Raw genomic sequence first — 20,509 nt, forward strand, 5'->3', positions numbered from 1 at the left:
TCACAAGTCTCGTAATTCTTGTTTTGATCTACATTCATAAAATTGTTCATTAAATAAATATTGAATAATTTTTATAAAACATATATAAAAAAAGATTGACATGAAAGTGATTTACGATTTTACATTGATTATATTGATTGACTTATATTGACATTGATTTTACATTACATCACAAAACATATGCATGAAGAAGATTTTTATCAAACATGAGATACGTATGTTCATTATTTTTATCTTATTTTTTATTTTACAGATAACTAGATCAAGGCCATCAAGGGCCAATTTCATGATTTTTAGTTAGAAATTTATCTGTATACTATTTTGCTTTAAAAAGTGAAAAATATTCACAATATAACATAAGTATATACAAAAATGTATCTATATTAATTACCTATGTGTTTAATATAATATTTTTGCTTAAAAATAGAAGATTACCTAGATTAAAGTCGTGCCGACATAACCGGCAACATGCATCTTTGTCACAAATCCACCAATGGAAAGAGAAACGTAATTCTGCCGGGAATGTCGGGATTGATTATAGATGCTGGAATATCGCGGCAATTATGAAATAAATTAATATGTAATAAACAAATTAAACATATATTAAATATATATATATATATTTTCAAAAATTTTTATCTTTTTTGATATGTCCTATTATATGACTTTCTTAAAAAGGATGTGTTGTCTTAATCACTTGTCAAAATTAAAAGTTGTTTTAAAAGTGTTTTTTTTTGTATTGTCTTAAAGACATCTGTTTTAAGACATCTTTAGGATTATCCAAAAGTTGTTTTAAAAGTGTCTTTTCGGTAATGTCTTAAAGACGTCTGTTTTAGGACGTCCGAAAGACATCTTTTAGACAAGCATGTTGACTGGATATTACATTTATAAAATTAGAGCAATGATACATTCCTACAAAATTGGATGTCACCCCAATATCATACATATTAATCTGTATACGAAATTTTTTAATAATAAACAAGATATTCCCTTCAATTTGCACAATGTTCTTGATTACGCAAACTTCTAAATTATTAAGAAGATAGCAATTGTCACGCACGGAAGTTGAAAAAGTGATTTTTCCAACTTGCAGTTTCTTAAATTGCCGGCAAAGACAGGCGGGAATATTTTCTTTAGAGGACCCTCTGTATGAATTTTCGAACTACGAATTTCAATATTATTCTCGATGGGTGCAACAAGACGGTCATTCAATTCGGATATTCTTTTGTAATATTGCTGGAGAGCGAGCGGTTTTCTAACATATTTGCGAAATTGGGGCATATTATTCTCGTAGCAAAATGCTCTAAACGTGTCTAAAGAATCCAACTGCCTAACATCGGCTACTATGTGTAAAAGGCCATGCACATTATATGAAAGATATTGCTCTCCATACAACTGCTCAGACAGGTAGATTTCTAAAGCTTCTTGGCAGTACACGTACATTTCGTCAGCTATATTTTCAGAGTTCAGAATGCGCATCACACAATGTAGTAAAAGAAAATGATCATAATTTTGTTCACTAAAAACATTTTGTAGGACCGGAGCAATATATAGTTGTCTCAATTCGGTACCTTTAAAATGATGAAACATACTTAATTTATTCGGACGGCGATTAAATTCAGTGGGACAATATAATTTCAATTTCGTCACTCTCGAATCGAAAATATCCAATTTCCTCTTACTTAATTTTTGATGCCCATATTTTCCTTGAATATGAGTATGCAGAACTTTCTTAACATTTCCTATATATACGAAGTGCATAGGTTCGAAAGAAACTTGCGTGACTAGTCTTAGTACAGGATATAATGAACTTTGGCCTTTATGATGATCTTCGTCTATCTATATTACGATATTCTTCATTCTTAGTGGATGACGAATTCCTGGAAACACCATAATTCCACGAAAGCCTAATTCTTCACAACGATATCTTTCCACTTTGCATTTTGAACATGCGTTTGGAGATGTATGTCCATAATGATTTAAGGCAAACGCTCTTGCAGGTGCATCCGCAATGAAACATCGGATATTCAGCGGCAATCATCAATTACGTATAAAAATTTCATCTTCTTCTCTTATGTCAACAACTTCTTGAATAAATTGATCAAAAAATTCGAAAATATTTGATAGTTTTTCTTTGCCTTTAAATACACCCACTATTATCGGCCTCTTATCCATGGAATTAAAAATTCTGTACTAAATAGGCTAAAATTTATCTGTGCCACTATTATAGATTTGTGCGCCATCAGTACTGAAATCTATTTCCACATATTTCGGCAACATTTCATAAGGAATACTTTCCAATTTTTTCATAAGTGTAGATTTCAATCCCATATGTAAATATTCCCCTCTACATATTTGTTGAACATGTCTAGTAGCAACAACAGTGGGTGTTTGCAATAATGTTTTTGTGTCCTTAGGGAGATGAATCAGATGAAAAGGGAGCTCATGTAAAATTTTAAGGAGTATATTTTCTTGGTTATGGTTTAAATTTGCTTCTAAAAATGCATTTTTTAATGCGCTCTTCATCAAATTACCACGGTTTTCTGCCATATCATCGTTTTCATCCTCTGAGAAATTTGATGTATTTTGTCTTTCATCTACATTGTATCCATCCATTTTCTTCATTATTTTCATGATCTTCCTCTTTTTCTTCACCAGTGCTCTCATCATATCTCATTTTTTTTTCAATGACTTCCGTGTCGTTACCAATAGATTGTGCCTCATCATTTTGTAGATCGTCTTCATAGGCAGGTAGAGCAGGATGTTGTTCCGAAATTAATACAGGATTATTTTCTGAGACAGCGTCTGAAGTAGAATCATCATAATTCTGTACTGCAAATTCGAAATCTTTTAGACGACCTTGCCTTGCAGACAATCGTCTCCACTGTGCCTCGCATTGAGGTTAAGGAAATGTTTTAAAGGAATGTTTTAAATTTCGTAGACATCGTTGTCGCTAATTTGTGTCTGTTGATTATAAAGTACTGACATGAAAATTATATGTGAATATGTAGCTCATTGTAATATTTTATTTGATTGAATGAAACAAGTGCAAGCGTGAGCATCAGAACTGACAGTTAGAATTAATCTTGCAAAATTCAGTAACAACACCACATGCAAATATAAAATGTAACAAGCACATAATTCACACAACATTTTTGAAAGAAAAAAAAAAATTACTATAGTTACTATTATACTATCAGATTCTTATTCGAATAAAAGAAAATGAATAAGAGTATTTAATTTGATGATTATGTATTTAACTTTTATTCGATTCCATAAAACAGGCAATACGCTATTATTATATGTTTTAAAATTATATATTTTATCAATATTGAAATAAAAACTACATTTTCATGAAAACATTAAAAGTCACCAATCTTAGAATTTATAGTAAGTTATAAATGCAAATGGAAATTAATTAACAAATTGTAAAAATTTTTGCGATTTAATGTTTATACATGAAGCAAAATAAAAATATAGTAAAGAAACTTAATACATGCAACCAATATATTTCAATTATTTAATGTATTGTTGTACAATGTATACAATGTATACAGTTGTCTCAAAGTGAATGAATTTTTGTTTACGCAATATTTAGAATAAGTTATTTATTTATTAATTAACATTAATGCGTTGAAATTTCTTTTTTTTTATTTTAATTAAAGTCATCTTCAATTATTTTTGTTAATTTTCGATCTGAAATTGGGCACACATTTTTTTCATTATTAGTATTAGAACAAAAATACTTTTAAGGGCAGTGTGAAAACATTAAAATGAAAACTGTTTTATATTTTATATTTCAAAGTAAATATAAATATATATAAATATAAAACATGATAAATAGATAATATTAAACAAAATAAATAAATATAAATATATATTTTTTAAAGAATATTTGTAGATTATTAAAGTATGAACCTTTTAATTTATTTTAAGTTATTAATAATCACAATAAATAATATTTGTAAATTTATTTTATATTTGTTATTTTATTCGCTGTTATTTTATAATTCAATTATTTTCATTCACCATGAAGTACATTAAAGCTTTTGAAAACAAAGAGATATAAGTGTTGTACCTCGGACTGAGCTATGACGTTAATATTAGGGATAGTCGTTGAGTCTAAGGAGTTGGAACTCCTTGGAGCAGGATCAAAGGAATGTAGGGATCTTCTTGAATTCACTAACACACACTTTCTTTATTTTAATTGATTTATTCTCACAAATGCACAGATGCTCGATATATTAACGATTATATTTTACACACGGTTAAACGTCGTCATGTGACTCGGTGCGTGTCGAAACTCGGGATTTGAAATCTATTATTTTTTTTGTTCCCCTTTGTCGAACAAATTTTAAGTATCGCGTTATTTAAGTAATTCAGGACATCCCTTCCTTTTTTTCCTCTTCCGACACACTTTCACTTTAGTCCTGTCCAAACAACTCATAACACATCATCACGTTTTCCAAAATTCTCACGTAGTTTTCCCCTTTTAGAAAACCGTCCCAACCGTTATATTCTTGCATCAAAACGCGTCGCGTTATTGGTTATTACGTCAGCAAAATACCGCCTACCTCGTCTTGGACGAAGATCCTTCCTGAACACGAAAGTAGTTCTTGTCAAAAACTCGAAGGAAAAACATCGCAATCTCGTCAAGTGTATCGTGTGGGAGAAATAAAATTCAACCTTACAACAATCCTATGAATTCTCTGAATTCTTAATTCCTCTACACATTACGTCGCGACTCGCACGTAACAGTATCGCGTTACTCTGGCGGCCGACGACCGAATGTGTCACCTGAGATGCTGATAATACGGCTCGCATGAACTTCGCTACGAGATTCGGTAATCTCTTGTGCGATTATTATAAGTCCGATTCCGAACGACACGTAATTTTCGATTTTGCCGACTCTGCTTTGTATGGTCGGTTATATAGACTGGTCGATGCCCGATCAGCATTCCGATCGGTTGCGTGATATTGATTGATTAATATCATGCTCGGTTTGATCATCAAATTTAGGAATTTGTTTCTAGACTTTTCGCAATGTTCTCGCGTGATGCATTTCTGCGGTCTTTCAAAAGACTGGTCGCAATTTCGGCGGTCACATTTGTGTCGTCTTTCGAAAGACTTTTTTCGAGATTCATACGGACTACTTTTATTATTAGTTGTAGGTCTGGCTACAACATAAGCAACAGTTTCGAAAACTGCCAAAACTGGTATATGTATTAGATAAGATATTGTGGCGGTCACTGCTCCGCGAACACACCATCGACACACCGTCGCGCGCAGTCCCGCGCCGGATGGTGGTTCGTGCGCCCGCCACTAGATGGCAAGTCGAGAAATCATTTTCTCATGTTTGAAACGCTACAGCGGACACTATATAAGAGCGGTACTCGGCATCGCTCTTCGCCTCAGTCGCCTCGAACCAAGTCATTGGTAAGAGCTGCACTGCGACGCCCTCCGAGCTCTGGAGGCCAGCCTTGGCCTCATTGCTCGATAAACGGCAGTTTTTCCTGCTGGCAATTACCGACCTATATTCGGTCGTACTCCCCGCGGCAATTAACGCCGCGGTTACCTCTCCGGGCTCAAGTCTGACGGCCGTGAACGCCGCCACTTCCTTCTGGCCCACGTCTGACGGCCGTGAACGCCGCCAAACCGGCTACACCTCTGACGGCCGTGAACGCCGCCAGGTCCTTCCGACTCTGCCTCTGACGGCCGTGAACGCTGCCATCCTCCTGGCCTTACCGCTGACGGCCGTGAATGCCGCTAGCTTCCCAGCCGTGCCTCTGACGGCCGTGAACGCCGCCATATCCATCTCGCCTCTCTCCTACGGACGTGGTCCCAGCTGTGAACACCACAGCCTCATCACGTCCCGGAAGGTCTCTCGCGGCCACCGACGCCGCCCAATCCGCTCGTGTCCGGGCGACCTGCTACAGGCCACAGTCGCAGCCCGCCGTTCTCCATCAGCTCGGGGAGCCGCCGTTCATCCGGAGGGCTTCCGCCGGCGCACCTCATCCCCAGGAGTCGCCCTCGACGCCTCGACACCTCCGAGGCTACTGTCGCTGCCCATCATCCAGGAGGCGCCAGCACCACAACGCTCGCCACCGTTGACTGCGCGGCCACCCACGCCGCAGTCGGGACACGCACCTCCATCACCGTGCACCGGCCAGGGACGAGTCACCGAGCGACGAGCCAGGAGCTCACCCGATCGCAGGCAGCAACTCCTGGACCTGTTCGGTTCGGCTTCCTCTTCCGAGGATAGCCTGCCTCGACCGTCGACTCCGCCCGCAGGGGACGCGACAAGTTCCTCGACTTCCTCGAGCGTCTCCACACCGGAGCGACCACCGACTCCTGGCCGTTCATTGGAGCTCGGCGCGCAACTAGACAGGTCGTGGCAGCTCTGCGCAATTGAGCTCGGCCACGTGCAGCATCGGCCGCCGCGCCGTGACACCCGCCAGTTTTTCACCGAGGCCGCCACGCAGACCACAGGATTGTCTCCGGCACCGGTCAAGCCCGCAACTCTCACCCCCCGACCGCGCCGCGGAGGAGCCGGAGCTCGAGAGAGACGTAGGGAGAGGCTGCAGGAACTGGCGCGCGCAGAGACAGACGCGACCGACTCGCCTACACGCTTTTCCCGCGGGACTCAGACTGAGTCCCGCCTGCATATGTAGCATTTCTTTTGTTTCCTTTTTCTAAAATATAATGGCTTTTATTTAACTCCGCATTCCATGATTGTTAGCGTGCATGCAACCTTCCATATCCTTAAGCTTGCACTCCTATTATCCAGCGTATCGCGATACTTGGCTGCTACCCTTCCGCATTGATCGGTGCTGACACTCACATCGCTGGTCCGCCACACCGCTGGTCGAGGACAGATACCCTCCACGGACCAAGGACCAATTTACACGGCCGATTGCGAACGTCGCAGTGCAGCAGGCCACACTCAAGCGCGAGACGCGCCACACGCGCTCGCAATCGCCATACACGCCACCAAGTGTCACACCACACCACAAATTCACGACAATAACTGGCGACACATTCGCCACCATAATATTAATAATACAGGTATACATATAAGGCATACAATAATGTAAACATTCACTTTAAAAAATTGAACTGAATATAACTGATACATGCTATTTCATTATAAATTAAACTCATTCACTCGCAAATATACGTTTTTCATATATCAAGCCATCTTATTTATTTTCATAATGTTTTTAGAATAAAAACAAAACAGTTAAATATTGGTATTTTTATTCCTATGAGCTGATATCACAAATTAAGAAAGCTCAGCATTATACAGAATTATATTAGGACAATAAATAGTTTTCCGAGTGTGTAAAAAGATTATTTCAAGAATAAATTATTTTTGGCAATCGATATTTCATCGAGGTTTTAAATATATAAATTTATAAGAATGTGAATTGAAATGGCTTTATCAATTTCATCACAATCACTCGGAATGGTCCTGTAATATTACTTAAAAATGTGAATATCTTTAATTATTTATTTCTAATTTCCACTTGAATTATTTATAAAAATTATGACTCTCCTCTTATGACTCTCTTCAAAATCTCACTCGATTAATTTAACTTTCCTATGAAACAAAAGATATTATTTAGTCACTGCAGAAAGACTAAATGAAGTTCAATTATAATAATAATATTAATAATATAATATAATATTATAATATTATAATATAATATTAATAATAATTTCGTAACAATAAAAAATAAATATTTACTTATACTATTTTATGAAGAGAAAAGTGTTGGAAAATTATTGAAACAATAATATACAAATGCAAAATTACAAAGGTTATGTAAGACGTACTCTTACTAAAACATACACCGAGTATACTGCAAAAAATAAAATCCAAAGGCACTGAAGAAAATTTTGTTTTCTCTTTGTGAAATACCGAGAGGCTAGACATCATCATATCACCGTGGCAGCTACTATTGCATTTTCAGTTATAACTGTTTCGAACGAGAACGTATACCATTATATGCGTAGAAATGCTTTGCTGCGATTCGCTGACAAATATCACGGAACTTTGACGATTTCAAATGAATGCAATGCAAATGAAAATCTTTTGTAACATAATAAAATCTGTATAAATTGTTTATTATTTTTTTTATTATTCACTTTACTTCTACTTGCATATGCTTGGTCATTTTTTTGGGGACACCCTGTGTGTGTGTGTGTGTGTGTGCGTGCGTGCGTGTGTGTGTGTGTGTGTGTGTGTGTGTGTGTGTGTGTGTGTATTGTGACGTGATGCTTTATAGCTGCCAGTTACAAGGGGCGTAGGCCCCGACCGCGGGGAAGTCGACTCGGATCTGCGTCCTCCTCCGAAGGGAGAAAAGTCGACAAAGCCGAAAAGCCGATTGTCGTTTGGTCAGTGGACCCGTTGTCGCGATCGCATGTGGCGACCGTAATTATTTTCAGAACGCGGAGTGGGCGGCTGTCTTTCACATATATGTGCGCTCACCGATGGATGAAGACTGGCAGAGCGGAGATGAGAACGCCAGAGAAACAGCTGAGAGAGGAGCGGCGTGGACGCGATGGAACATGCAAGTCGTATTATCCCTCTCGCGTTGACTTGCGTCAACGAGAATGGAAGTGCCGCTGTTAAATAGATCTCTTTTCCAGCTGAGAAGTCCTCTGTCGAGAGGCGAGCGAAGCGAGGACGTGGAAGGCGCCATCCCACAGAACAAAACGTGGAGGACGCCAGTCACGGAACGTTCCAGCGAAGCTTCGGAAGGACGGGAAACCGACGAGGATATCGAGTTGACGATAGGAGATGCGAGAATCTTCTTTCAGAGTCTGAGGAGCCAAGAAGCCAAAGGACGTAGCTGCAGATGCCGTCGCATTTGAGTTTCCCGCGAGGACTTCGCGATGCGCGGCCGATTAGAGCCGCGCAATTAGCCGATTTTCGGCCAATAGTAATACTGCCCCAAATCGCAAGAGAGAGGCGGCGATCGCCTATGTGTATCCTGCGAGGACTGTTACGTGCCGAAACTCGGGATTTGAAAACTATTATTTTTTGTTCTCCTTTGTCGAACAAATTTTAAGTATCGCGTTATTTAAGTAATTCAGGACATCCCTTCCTTTTTTTCCTCTTCCGACACACTTTCACTTTAGTCCTGTCCAAACAACTCATAACACATCATCACGTTTTCCAAAATTCTCACGTAGTTTTCTTCTTTTAGAAAACCGTCCCAACCGTTATATTCTTGCATCAAAACGCGTCGCGTTATTGGTTATTACGTCAGCAAAATACCGCCTACCTTGTCTTGGACGAAGATCCTTCCTGAACACGAAAGTCAGTTCTCGTCAAAAACTCAAAGGAAAAACATCGCAATCTCGTCAAGTGTATCGTGTGCGAGAAATAAAATTCAACCTTACAACAATCCTATGAATTCTCTGAATTCTTAATTCCTCTACACATTACGTCGCGACTCGCACGTAACAACTGGTGGCAGCGGTACCGAACCATTTAAGAAGGTTGAAGCATCTACCAACACCTCTGTTTTGCCAACAAGACTGAGTCAACGAAACAAAGCACGAAGGAAGAGAACACAGTCAATCAAGATTAAAATCGAGAAAACTTCGCAATCTAGTAGAAGATTAAAATCTGGTTGACGATTATTGTTCCCACTTGACGAAGGCGACAATAGGCACGATTATTCCTCATAATTGTACGATTTGGCTACCTATAGTCCGATGAAATCCTGGTGAATTGTGGCATTAAAGCAAAAAAAAAATCACTTGAGGTAAAAGGCATTAAGGAGCCGATACGTCGCAGACGGAAACCCCGCAGTGGGCACGGAAAAGGACCACGAGACATCCCGGAACGAAAGCAAATATCCTTTCGAGACAACGCCGACGGCAACGACGAGACTCCGTAGACAACCGACACGTAAAAAAGACTTCATTGAACGACGGCATCCTGAACAACCTCATCGAACGACGAGATTCTGCATTAGCGATGAATATTTCCCGGACAACCACGTGTTACGTTCTGCTGTTACTGTAAGTCTTACGAAGTCATATGAGTTATAGAAATTCCAAAGCGCACTATAATACAGATAGTTCCGAAAGTAGCTCTACAAATAATAGTTTCGAGTCCGATATATCTTTGAAAGAAAAACCGACAATTACGAACGATCGAGCGTCATCACTAGTACACATTATGAATGAACCAAGCCATACCCGTGACCAACAAAGTCGAAGATCTTCTACTTCGACAAGCAATAGTTATTTTTCTGTTCGTCATAGCTTATCACTCTTGCCGGTCTTTAATGGTACGAATGTTCCGGTACATTAATTCACATCTGACTTTAAAGGAGTCCTCGAATTAACTGAACCAGAAGAAAGATTATTTTTCTTTAGAGCTGTTTTACAAACTAAATTAACAAGAGGCGCTGCGTTAATTAGGTCAATATATACCATAATGAATCCCGACGAATTATGTAACGCGTTAGAAAAAGAATTCGGTAATTTCAAATCTTTTGATAATTGGGAATTGGAAATAAACAATCTCAGACAGCATAGGACTGAATCCTTGAAGGAATACATTAATAAAGTAAGAAAATTAAATTCTGAAATGATTGTCGCGATTTCTAACTACCCTGATCCGACGGCAAGAACAGGACTAAAAGTATTTGCTACTAATAAACTAATAGATCATTTTATAGGTGGATTGCATAGATATATAGGGCAACATCTTTTAGTGCAAAAATTTAATACTTTAGAAGACGCGATAGAAAGTACTGTTAGATTTGTTAGAAAATCTCAATATCATACAGATAAACTTAAATTTAATAATCACAATCAATCAAATTATGTAACTTGCAATTATTATAAAAAGATCGGTCATTCCGAAAACGAATGCAGGAAAAAATATTTTAATATGCAAAACCGAAATACAAACTCAAATTTTCCACACAATAACTATCGCTATAATAATCGCGAATTTAATACTGTGCAAAACTTTGACAATAATTCAAGACCCAGATTTAATAATAATAATAGTAATACACAAACTAATAGTTATCAAGAAAATAGTAGATGAAATTATAATAATCGAAATAACCCTATCAACTCACCAAATAATTATCACTATAACGGCAATCAATCTAATAATTCGCATTTAAACTACCAAGGCCAAGCGAAGAGCGCGCAACGCTTAAGCCAATCAACGAGTCGCGCGAATCCAATTCACATAATAGAAACAATGCAAGAACATACACAATCCGAACAATCTCCCGAAATCTTCATCACTATCCCCTTCGACGAGCTCACAAATCCATCAGATCAATTCTTGTTAGATACGGGTGCTGATATTAATATTATTAAAGCAAGCTCTTTACTTCGCGACACGTTAGTATATCAGGATAACAAAGTTGAAATTCAAGGCATAACAGAAGAAAAGCAACAAACTCTTGGGACAGTATACTTAAACTCAGAAAACGGAGTTCATGAATTTCACGTAGTACCTAGCAAATTTCCATTAAAAGAACAGGGAATTATAGGGTCAACCTTTTTAAGGCAGGAAAATGCAAAAATAGATTTTGAAAAGCGAACCGTTACAATCAGAAATAATAAAATATATCCATTAGAATTTAGTAATATAGTAACCCTACCAGCTAGAAGCATGTGTTTATGCACAATTAAAACAAAACAAAATAATATCGAAAACGGATTAATAAATCAACAAGAAATTTTGCGTGATGTTTTCTTTATAAATAATATTGTAAAAGTAACTAATAATGAAACTCGTACGTATGTAATTAATACAACGGAAGAAGAAATTAACATCGAGGTACCTGCAATTAATGTAAAGCCAGTGTTAATCGACACGAGCCCGAGGGACAGCCCTACATACTCTATAGATTCGGTTATCTCAAATAATTTAACGGATAGATTGAAAATATTGAAAGAAAATTTACGACTAGAACACTTAAATAAAGAAGAAAAGCTCTCTATACTACCAGTTATCGAAAATTATAATGATATATTTTATTTACCAGAAGATAAACTAAAGGTACAAATAGAATTACACATTCCATTTCCACCACAGATGACACTCCGATAGTTGTAAAACAATACAGATACCCTCCTGTTCATAAAGAGGAAATAAAACAAGTAAATAAACTGCTTGATCAAGATATTATTCAGCCTTCACTTTCTCCGTTTAATTCTCCGTTATGGGTAGTACCGAAAAAACCCGACGCTGATGGTAACAAAAGATGGAGATTGATAATAGATTTCCGTAAACTAAACACAAAAACAGTCGGGGACGCATACTCTTTGCCAAACATAACGGACATTCTTGACCAACTAGGTAAAGCCAGATACTTCTCATATTTCGACTTAGCTTCGGGTTTTCACCAAATTCCTATGAATCCACAAGACTCAATTAAAACCGCCTTCAGTACACCTAATGGTTATTATGAATATAAAAAAATGCCTTTCGGTTTAAAGAATGCTCCCACGACATTCCAAAGACTAATGGACAACGTTTTAACGGGTTTACAAGAAAACATTTGTTTTGTTTATTTAGACGATATTGTCATTTATGCGGAATCATTGAAAGAGCATACTGAAAAACTTATTCAACTCTTCAAACGATTAAGAGAAGCCGGTCTTAGTCTACAATCGGACAAGTGCGAATTCTTCAAAAAGGAATTGCTTTATCTAGGTCATATAATTTCTGAAAACGGCGTGAAACCTAACCCAGAAAAAATAAAAGAATATCCCGTCCCGAAAAATCATAAAGAACTCAAACAGTTTTTAGGCCTTGTAGGATATTATCGACGTTTCATAAAAAATTTTAGTGCAATTACTCAACCTTTTACAGCACTTTTTAGGAAAAATATACCATTCAAATGGGAAATGCAACAACAAATAAATTTCGAAAAAATCAAAGAATTACTATTGAACGAACCTATATTACAATACCCGGATTTTAATAAGGAATTCATATTAACTACAGACGCGAGCGACGAAGGAATTGGCGCGGTTCTATCACAGGGTAAAGTTGGATACGATCTTCCTATTGCTTACGCTTCCCGGACACTTAACAAAGCAGAACGTAATTACGATACCACAGAAAAAGAACTTTTAGCTATCGTGCTACAAAACACTTTCGATTATATTTGTACGGCAAAAAGTTTAAAATAATAACCGATCATAAACCATTGATTTGGCTTTTTAACGTTAAAGATCCATCGTCGCGTTTAATGCGGTGGAGATTAAAATTAGAAGAATATGACTACGAAATTTTATACAAAGAAGGAAAACAAAACACTAATGCAAACACTCTTTCTCGAATACCGCAAATATCAGCCTTACAAAGTAAAGCTTCGAATAGCAATCACGTAAATCCTAGTTATAATTTATTTCTACAACATGCATTAAATGATTCATTATGGAAGACAAATAATATAATTCCTCAGACTTCAGGCAACATAAAAGGATTATTAGTAAAAGAAGCGATCTCTTCCCCAAAAATTAATATTACACTATCAAAAATTGACGGAAACAAAGCGAAAAATATAACACTAATACCAGGAGATATTAACGTAATAAAAAAGAAACGCTCAACCGAGATATATCTTATTACACGAGAAAATGAACAGGCACTTGTAAATCTAGAAACTATATTCGAGTGTTTAATTAAATTAAAAGAATATGCTATCTTGAATAATCAAACGATAATATCAATAGCTCCGATATTACAAATAAAGCAAGAATCATTCAAATGATTAAATATATATTTAAAGACACACCAATTAAAGCATTTTTATTAGAATCCGTACCTAAAGAAATTACTGATCCGAATACAAAACAAGATATAGAGAATTACACAACTCAAAAATCGGTGGTCATAAAGGCGTCGCGAAAACATTAAAACGAATTCAACAATATTACTCATGGGATGGTATGAAACAAGACGTGAAAAAATATATAAAAGCTTGTCACGATTGCCAAAAACGAAAATTAGTCCGCGAAAAGACGAAAGCTCCTATGTTAATTACAGACACGCCAAGCGAGGCATTTCAAAAAGTTGCGATAGATATTGTAGGACCTCTATCGGAAACAGAAACTGGGAATAAATATATACTGACGACGCAGGATCAGTTGACAAAGTTTTGCACAGCCTATCCATTATCAGATACTAACAGTACAACGATAGCTAATATAATAATTAATAAATTTATTTATACTTTTGGTTCACCTGCAGAATTGTTGTCCGATCAAGGTAGTAACATATCCGGAGAAATAATGAAAGAAGTTAGCAGAATTTTTAAAATAAAACAAATCAAAACTAGCGTTTATTATCCATAATCAAATGGATCATTGGAACGTTCTCATCATGTATTAGCCGAATACTTAAAACCTTATATTAATGAGCATCAGAATAATTGGGATTCGTTTCTAGACGCCGCAATGTTCTCATATAATACCTCGTATCATGAAAGTATAAAGATATCTCCTTGTGAATTAATATTTGATCGCAAACCACGGTTACCTTCGACTCTTGTTGAGCCACGACGAGGAATAACACATAGAGAATTTCTCGTAGATTTAGTTGAGAGACTAACTTATTTGAAAAAACACGCAGCGGAAAATCTCCAAAAAGCTAAAGAATCGGCTAAACAATATTATGACAAACGCGTAAAACCTTTAATACTAGATCCTGGAGACTATGTTTACGTACTCCACGAGATAGTTAGAACAGACAGTAAAAAATTAACGGACCAGACGATGGTCCATTCGAAGTTTTGCATCGAATAAACGATGTTAATTATGAAATTAAAAGAGGTAGACGTAATCAAATCTTACATGTCAATAAATTGAAACGCGCATATTTCTCTTTGCAGGATAATAAGGATGGTTAATTCGGAAACAAACCTCTTCGTTAATCAACCGCTAGAGAAATTAGCAGCGATTTATTTCGAAAATTTAGGGGAACTACATATTTTTAAAGACATTGGAAATTTGTAAATTACGTAAACCTTGCCGTCAGAAGAAAAAGAAGAAATATTAAAATTTTATACTAATAAAATAGATCTTTTGTGTTACATTACATATAACTTCGGGCGTGGTACAACATGCTCGGGAGCGCAAGAATTACAGCGCTTAAAATGTAAGATAGGAAGTTTAAAAATTGATAGAGAAACCGTTAACGATTTAATAGGACGAGCCGATGACGTAAACGAATTCAAGCGCAGATCCAAACGAGGAATTTTTGATTTTGTTGGTCAAATAGCGAAAATTCTTTTTGGTACATTAGATTCATCCGATGCAGATTATTATAATGAATAAATAGATCTCGTATATAATAACTCACGACAACTAACAAATCTATATAAAAAACAAATAAGTATTATTCAGTCTGCTATTGGTAATTTTTCAAATGCTTTTACGGCAAGCAAACAAAAATTTAAAGAAGTAGATTTTAACTTAAATACTCTTAATAAAGAAATTTTAAAGAACACGAAAATGTACAGATAAATACCAAAATTAATTCATATCTTATGAGTGTTCGGAAATGATGCTTGAATACGAATTACAATTAGGAGTATTAACAGACGCCATATTATTAGCACGTCGAGGCTTGATTCATCCAAAAATACTCACACCAAAAGAATTGTTCAATAATTTAAAAGCGACCCGATATGCGTTAGATGATAAGGCGATTGCCTGTAGCCTTGGAACCTAACGAATTTACTAATCTAATAGATGTTAGCGATGTAAACGTATTTTATAAAAATCATCGATTAATTTATGTAATAGAAATGCCGTTAATCGAACAAAAAGATTTCACCTTATATCACACAATCCCACTACCAATCAAGCAGGGCGAAAGGAATATTTATGCGTTCATAAATCCAATTTATACTTACCTAGGTATTAGATCCGATAAACAACTGTATACTCATCTAACGGATCATGATGTATCTAAATGTAAGAAAATTAATAACGTGATGATTTGCAAACAAACAGATTTATTATATCAAATTTCGGCGATTCATAACTGTGAATCTGAATTATTAAGATCAGCTAGATTAGAAAGCATACTAAAAGAATGCGATATCCGAGTAATGAGAATTCACAACACAGTTTGGTATCAATTAAAAACTACAAACTCATGGCTATACATTGCTCCTCGTAATGAAACTCTTCATATTTTGTACGAAGATAACAAACCACGACAAATCCAATTATTCTCTATCGGACTTATTAAATTATCGGTGAATTGCGATGCCATTTCAGATAATGCTCTGTTACGGAGTCGAAAAACGGGAATTATTAATACCATTGAAAAAGACTTCATACCTAATGTTAAACTTAATACGAGCAAATTATGCGAAGACCTTAAGAAACATAATGTAAACATTTCAGATCTCCCTTTATTAAATATTGGTAAAACTCCTAATTTAGACGTCCATTTATTAAAGACAGCGAGCACTGTTTTAGACGAAATTTATAGAGAAGCGGAGGAATTAGGTAAACATCATCGAACAGAAATGTTTTATCGAAAGGTAACTAGTTGGTTTTATTATATATTATATACCATTGTTGGTCTAGTTATTTTGTATATAATAGGGAAATGTTCATTAATAAGCAAAATCATTCACATTATTAAAGTCTGTTGTGTACCAAAAGAAGGTTGTACTCAATATTTCTACAAATGTTTCAATAATAATGTTAACACCCGCCATCCGCAAGATAATAATCGACAGATAGTTACATTTACTGCGATTCCTACTGAATATAATGAATCCTTCCAAGATAATTTTTAAACCCAAAAGAAATACAGAGACACGCCGATCTCGTTCTCGAAATGATCGACTTTCAAATCTAACTTAACGTTAATTGTAAGTCACGTGTATATATATATATATATATATATATATATATATATATATATATATATATATATATATCTGCGTATGATTATATTAAACTATTAAGTAATTAACTTAGTGTGTGTGTGTCGATATGTTATAATTGTAATTTTAAACCACCATACTGTCACGTTCAGATTATTATTATTAAGCTATTGATTATAATTATATCTACGAAACCCGAATGTATTTTGCGGTATATCAAGAAGGATCTTCAATTTAAGGGGGAAGGTGTTACGTGCCGAAACTCGGGATTTGAAATCTATTATTTTTTGTTCTCCTTTGTCGAACAAATTTTAAGTATCGCGTTATTTAAGTAATTCAGGACATCCCTTCCTTTTTTCCTCTTCCGACACTTTCACTTAGTCCTGTCCAAACAACTCATAACACATCATCACGTTTTTCAAAATTCTCACGTAGTTTTCCCCTTTTAGAAAACCGTCCCAACCGTTATATTCTTGCATCAAAACGCGTCGCGTTATTGGTTATTACATCAGCAAAATACCGCCTACCTCGTCTTGGACGAAGATCCTTCCTAAACACGAAAGTCAGTTCTCGTCAAAAACTCGAAGGAAAAACATCGCAATCTCGTCAAGTGTATCGTGTGCGAGAAATAAAATTCAACCTTACAACAATCCTATGAATTCTCTGAATTCTTAATTCCTCTACACATTACGTCGCGACTCGCACGTAACAGGACGCGAGAAATTATTTTTCGTGATGCGCTCAAACTAAGCGAATCCGAAAGCCGTGGAGCTATCGAGAAGAAGCCATCGTCGTTGGTGAGCTAAGCGTTCTTTTCGTATTCTAAGACCGTCACCTCCGTCGTCTCGCGAACGTCGGGTGTATCGTGCGATTGTCGCGGGAGTACCGGTGTCGCAGGTTCTGTGAGTGAATTATAATGCGAGGAATTGAGTGCCGGTGCCTGCGACGGTCATGGCGGGCACTCGTCTCAAGAGGAAGCTGGATATATACCTTGGACAACGTTTCGCCTCCCCCCCCAACGGTCACGTTAAGTCATCCTTGTTAATGCCTCTTTTGCTGTTTCATAATTAATGTACGCGTTGTCTTTTGTGCCATTTCGGCAGCTGTTATTTGTTGTATTGCGCTGTGAAGTTGCGTCGCATTTGCCTATCGAGTTGTAAATCGATTGTGAATCACCTCAGTTGTAATGTCGCGTAGTTTTGCATTAGCATTAAAGTTCCAATTCCGTGCTATCATTGTTGTTGTTTCTGCCTATCGCGCTAACTTGCTTTTGTCGTGAGCTTATCTTACTGCATATTTTCACTTGCGCTATTATTCGGGCTACAAATTGCTGTGCACTTATTACCGCCTTATTTATCGCGTTAATCTAATTATTTGTGCTAATTAATTGCATGTGGAGTATTATATATTTTTTGCTGCCAGTTTTGCTGTCTGAGAATTCCGAGAGCTCGTAGAGCGAATCTTGTATGAGAAAATCGTTGTCGAATTATCGCGGATATTGTTAATCGAATTTTCGATACTGCCGGTCATTTTTGTTTATGTCGCGCGACTTGCGGATCAGCCAGATCGGTGATCAGTGAGATCGAATTTGTGTTGTAAACTGCCTGAAGGCCGCGCTAAAATATTCGCGAATAAACTTGTTAATAATTAACTATTAACATTAATTACTTACTGGCCTCTCTCTCTCTTTTCTCAAATAGTGTCCTGACCATTTCCTCTATAGGGTGACTTCTGAGTAACCGTGCATTCTGTTGCGTGCCGCGCCTCGATCTATATACGAACAAAATTGAAAAATTGAACGAACTTACAGTGAAATTCGATTACAATTATGCCGTCTCGTCCGGATGGATATATTGTAGTCGCGCTCCGTTGCGCTGTCTCCAACAGGTTTCTTAAAAGTTCATTAAAAAGCCAAAAGGTGGCGTTCTCACGACTTCGGCCGTAACGCGCGCAAAGGACTACATTGTGTTTCTATTGTGAACGCAGCTGTTGCTGCGTTCTTCAACAGCTTCGTGAACATCTTCTTCTTTATTCTTTATACTAGTGCTTCCTTTTAGAGAGCATGGACAAGTCTAAGAAAAGGAAGAGGTCATCTTTTCATGACCGTTTAGCAGATCTCGAGGATAAGCTGACACAATTAATCGAAGTCCTGGCACAAAAAGAGGTTAGGAGATCCCGATGCCCCTCTCGATCCTCTCCTCTATCTTCATTCCCAAGTTGTCAAGACGACCAGGCGAGGCAGAAGGAGACATTGTCTGATAGAAAACGCTATCCCGGAAGCAGATTCCAATCAAACAAACCCCGTGCCGGGGGATTGTTTTTGGACAGCGCCTGCGAGACAGAAAGGGCTCCCAGTCTTGAATAACTCAGGTGTGTACGTGCTTTCTGGGTCTATATTTGGAGAATATAGGCGGAAAAATCGACATAACCTTTTTCCGAGATAGAGTTATAACTCTTTATATGTGACAGATTCGATAGATAAAGGTAGCATTTGGATCTTCCCCGATGGTTGAGATTATGTAGACGGACAGCTCTCTGCCCACGGTTCTGCCAAGTAATGACCTTGCCAAAGTTATTTGCCTCGGAACTCGAAAAGGAGCAGGAGCAGGAGGTGTGACCCTGGAACGAGCTAGTCTCCGATAAATGGCGCGACCTTACACGTAAGGGCCTCCCCATTGATCAGTCTTCTAAAGAAATACTCTCCCTCTGAGGAATTTGCTTTCCTCAAGGCTCCCAAGCTCAATCCAGAGCTTAAATCCAGGTTAAAGAGCAAGATCGATCTCATATAATTGGTTGCATGAAAGAACGTTAAAGATAAATTAATACATTATAGTAAATATTGAAATAAAAATTTTGTAGCAACAATAACAACAATAATAATAATAAGTAATAAATAGTAACAGTAATAATAATAATAATAATACAATTACAGTGAGTTCATTAAACTAGTAAAGCCGGTCTAATATTTTTGGCAATATATCTGTACGATCTTTATTATCAACAGTGTCACACAGCAGGTATCTCATGCGTACGTTAATATTTGCGAATTTCAGTTTTTACTCAGCTCTTATATCAATTAGACGTGCCGTTGACTGCTCAGGAATAAAGATAATTTATCATATAACGTAGCATCGATTTATTTTCATTGGCCTAATCATATCAGAACAACATTTCTAATTTAAGGAAATAACATTGGTCCTTCGAGCCGGATACACAAGTTGCGTGCTCCGAAAAAAATTAGAGCATAAAATATTTGCTTCATTTCATTGGCAGTTCCTACAACAGGAGCAGTTAGACCAGTTAGGTAATATCGAGAGCCTAATTTAATTAATTGCAAACATTAAGGAACTAAAATAATTTTATCTTCTTCGTAAGCACGATAAATTATAATATCTGGAGGCTAGACGGAGATGGAATTCGGTGTATACGTGACAATTTCTTGCGAAGGAATTTCGTACAATACACACAAGGACAAAATGTAGATAGCAGTGGTCTATAAAAAGTCGACGTGAGAGTTTGGTCGGGTAAGTGATTAGATTCCTGAATTCCTAACTTATTATTCCAAACTTATAATTTTACCTTATCATTTTTTTGCTTCATTT

At 36.9% G+C, this 20,509-nt stretch overlaps 2 long non-coding RNA genes and 1 pseudogene across 3 annotated transcripts in view; 1 reads left to right on the top strand and 2 right to left on the bottom strand.

The window, feature by feature from the left end:
- Window positions 1–20,509, bottom strand: part of LOC148935053 (uncharacterized) — a 146,657-nt gene that overhangs the window by 61,217 nt on the left and 64,931 nt on the right. The window lies entirely within an intron of this gene.
- Window positions 1–20,509, top strand: part of LOC148935055 (uncharacterized) — a 34,627-nt gene that overhangs the window by 6,475 nt on the left and 7,643 nt on the right. The window contains exons 2-5 of the long non-coding RNA XR_016140585.1: window positions 18,965–19,277; window positions 19,377–19,567; window positions 20,091–20,211; window positions 20,283–20,431. This is a non-coding gene — a long non-coding RNA (uncharacterized LOC148935055). The remainder of the gene's footprint in view (window positions 1–18,964; window positions 19,278–19,376; window positions 19,568–20,090; window positions 20,212–20,282; window positions 20,432–20,509) is intronic.
- On the bottom strand, window positions 1,761–3,076 carry LOC148935057 (uncharacterized; annotated as a pseudogene).

The sequence above is a fragment of the Pogonomyrmex barbatus genome, unplaced genomic scaffold, assembly GCF_055798465.1.
Source record: "Pogonomyrmex barbatus isolate J1 unplaced genomic scaffold, ASM5579846v1 scaffold6, whole genome shotgun sequence".
NCBI classification, from domain to species: Eukaryota; Metazoa; Arthropoda; class Insecta; order Hymenoptera; family Formicidae; genus Pogonomyrmex; species Pogonomyrmex barbatus.